The sequence below is a fragment of the Ovis aries genome, chromosome 26 (genome assembly GCF_016772045.2).
Source record: "Ovis aries strain OAR_USU_Benz2616 breed Rambouillet chromosome 26, ARS-UI_Ramb_v3.0, whole genome shotgun sequence".
Taxonomy (NCBI): Eukaryota; Metazoa; Chordata; class Mammalia; order Artiodactyla; family Bovidae; genus Ovis; species Ovis aries.
This window is the reverse complement of record NC_056079.1, coordinates 17,991,963-17,995,627: the sequence shown is the minus strand read 5'-3', so window position 1 is coordinate 17,995,627 and position 3,665 is coordinate 17,991,963. Positions and strand designations below refer to the sequence as shown.

Genomic DNA, 3,665 nt, shown 5'->3' with positions numbered 1-3,665 from the left:
GTTTCAAGTAGGAAAGAGTGGAAAGCCGCCTGCTGTGAGCTTGCTGAACCGGTGAATTTCTCAGGTATGTGTTGAAGTTCACGGAGCACCACCTAAAGAGGTGGAAGTAATGCTACACGGGAATATGGCCTTTCAGCAACACACACAATTTCACACCACATGTTATTAGTTCTTGTAAAAGCTGCTGCCTCTCTTTCTCATTTCTAGATCACTGGATGACGGCTTTGGCAGAAACAAATAGCAGGTGGGATGACACGTATTTGTGGATTTTAGGTTAGAGCTCGACTTTAGCATATTCCTGTGTCTCTTTTTCCAGACTTGCCTTCCTTTCAGGGGCTCAACACCTCTTGTTAACATAATGATTAGATTCAAGGCCTGCAATTTAGTCAAGATGGAGTCAGTGGGCCCCTATTATCACAGCTGGGGTTTCAGTCCCACGTTGACTGTTCCAGAACAGCGAGTGTATTCATCTCAGCTGTGCCATCCTGGGCAATGTCAAACACCCCTCACATTCCTTTCCAGGGAGCCGGTTCTCTTAGATTTCTTTGTTGTTGTTTTTTTTTTTTTTTTTAAACTATTTCAGGGTCCATGAGGGCTATGTCAAATGTCTCCTGGATCTTTTACCCTTTAATTTGTCCACTTTTTGCCTTAGAGGTCAGTTCCAACTGGATATGATCCTAACAGCTTAATATGACCAGGGGCCAGGTTTAGAGGCACCAAGAGGGGAAATTTAAAAGGACAATATTTTCACTGCCCATCAGTAAGAGTCAATTGTATTCATTATTACTTCTCATAAAATTCTACTTCAAACAATGAAGAAAGCCTCTCTCTAAAATGTTTATGTCACCTAAGGCTGGCAGAGACACTTGCTTGGGATTTTGGCCTTGAAAACTAGCTCATCTTTGGAAAAAATAATTAAGTCTTGCTGATGAACAAGTAAAAAAAAAAAAAGTATAATTAAGTTCATTATTTTAACACAAATAACAGGGAATTAAAAACTTTGCAGACCTTTGGATAGACTCAGAAATCTTAGGGTTGCAGGTATTGGCTCAAGATAATATTTTGCTAAAGTATTATATCTCTTTCCTTGAGAATCAACATTCTGAAATAATCATATGGTGAAAAAATTCCCAATAGAGAAACTTAAAACAGTATGAGCACAAAATATGGTTGAGAGCCTAAGGTCTTGAGTGAAACTATGAGTAATTTTTCAGTTTATGAAAACCAATAAAGCAGCAGAGTGATTGTGAAAACATTTCACACATATTAAATTAACGGGTACAGTATGATTGACTTCCATTTATTATCCAACAATCACTAGAGAATTTTCAGACTCTCCTTATGTAGTTTCAGAAACGTGACTGGAATTAATTTTACTTTGATACAGACATGATGTACACCGAGTTAAATTTTCCTCTCTAGTTGGCTATTCATCGCCATAGTGATTCTGTAATTCTGAGATGATGACTTCTGCCCTCTTTACTTGTCTGGCACCGTCTTGGCTTCAGAGACATAAAATAACTTGGACTTTTGAGATGAATAATGTTGGTCCAATTGAGTAGCTATTTCTCTACCATCTTCGCAAATAGATAAGGTTGTATTGCTTTAGTTCCATTGTAATGCCCTTCTGACCCTCCTGCACACAGATACTGCTGTGCTGTTTTAAGGAAGAGGATTATCATGCTCCCACATAACTTCTTCCCAACTTCCATCTGGTTTCTTATTTTAAAACTATCTCATTCAGAATAAACAAAATTGTGATACTGCTGCATTTCATAAATGGATACAAGAGTATTGTCAAGTTTATCAGGGATTTGTGGAAAAGAAACAAAAATAATGATAAAATATATTGTTTATTTAGTGCTGACTGTCAGACAGACACACATTATCCCCTTTAATTTTTTTCAACAATCCAGTATGACAGATGACATATTGGTTTTAAACGGAAGGTAGGTAACTTATCAGGGTTACACAGATAATAAGTAGGAAGTTAGAACCCAAGAACCCATACTTTGGGCACCATGCTATACTGTACTTATTGACATGTGTTTTGAAGAATATCAAATAATGAGAGATCTAATTATGGAATATTTGTCTATAAATAACTTCTATGATCTGTGCCATGTTGAATAATCTTGCCTGGAGAATTCCATGGACAGAGAAGCCTGGCAGGCTACAGTTCATGGGATTGCAAAGAGTTGGACCCAACTGAGTGACTAACACAAGGTCATGAATATTTCCCCCTATGTTTTCTTCTATAATAGATTTTCCCAAACTTTCTTGGTTTACAGAACCTTTAATACGTTAGTAATTTTTTTCAGAGAGCTCCTAGGCCAGAAGAAATACCTAACAATTCTGTTTATTAAGTAAGTAGGTACAAACAACTTAGAGCTTCCCAGGCGGTTCATTGGTAAAGAATCCTCCTGCTAATGCGGGAGACATAGGAGACTCAGGTTCGATCCCTGGGTTGGAAAGATCCCTTGTAGGAGGAAATGATAACCCACTCTTACATGGGAAATCTCATGGACAGAGGAGCCTGGCAGGCTGTTGTCCGTAGGGTCACAAAGAGTCAGACATGACTTACTGACTGAGGATGCTTGAACCAAACAATAAGGATTTATGTTCCAAATCACATGTGTGTGTGTGGTGTGCTCAGTTGCTCAGTGGTATCTGACTCTTTATGATCCTGTGGACTGCAGCCTGCCAGGCTCTTCTGTCCATGGGGGTTCTCAGGCAAGGATACTGGAGTGGGTTGCCATTTCCTCCTCCAGGGGATCTTCCCTGACCCAGAAATTGAACCTGCAACTCCTGTGTCTCTTGCATCGGCAGGTGGATTCTTTACCACCACACCACCTGGGAAGCCCATGTCCGAAATCCTAGTACGTGTTTGAAGCAATAATATAAATTAACCGAGCCTCGTAGGCTACAGTCCATGGGGTCGCTAAGAGTCGGACACGACTGAGCGACTTCACTTTTACTTTTCACTTTCACGCATTGGAGAAGGAAATGGCAACCCACTCCAGTGTTCTTGCCTGGAGAATCCCAAGGACAGAGGAGCCTGGTGGGCTTCCGTCTATGGGGTCACACAGAGTCGGACACAACTGACGTGACTTAACTAAAAGAAAAATAGTATTTCTATTTTATTCTTCAATACCCTAATTATTTACTAGTGGGGTATATGCCTATTACTGTTCAGAACTCCTCAAATCTTGGAAACTTATTGGACACCAATACCTTCATACTCTATCCATGTTAATTTTCACACAATACTTATGTTTTTTTGTTGTTCTTTTTAAAAATTTATTTATTTGGCTATGCTGAGTCTTAGTTGTGGCATGCAAACTCTTAGTTGCAGCATGTGGGATCTAGTTCCCTGACCAGGGATTGAACCTAGGTCCCCTGCATGGGGAGCACAGAGTCTTAGCCACTGGACCACCAGGGAAGTCCCAGTAGCTACCACTGAGCACCTGGTTTTGCAAAGGTATGGGTGGAATAAAATGTAGCACAATGTAACACTGAGAACATGAGTGCCTTGAGTGGGTAGTTTGTGAAGGGTCTGACAGAAGTTTGTATTACTGTTTCTCTCATCAGTGTAAAATATCTGATGGCATTTGAGTTTGCTGCAGACCCCCAAGGCACCTTGACAAACAATCTAATTCTAGAAG

The 3,665-nt window shown here is 40.1% G+C and overlaps 1 non-coding gene across 1 annotated transcript; it reads right to left on the bottom strand.

Moving 5' to 3' along the window:
- Positions 1–3,369: 3,369 nt before the first annotated feature.
- Positions 3,370–3,442, bottom strand: TRNAG-CCC (transfer RNA glycine (anticodon CCC)). Its single transcript has one exon. It is a non-coding gene; the product is annotated as a tRNA-Gly (tRNA).
- Between the last annotated feature and the right edge of the window lie 223 nt (positions 3,443–3,665).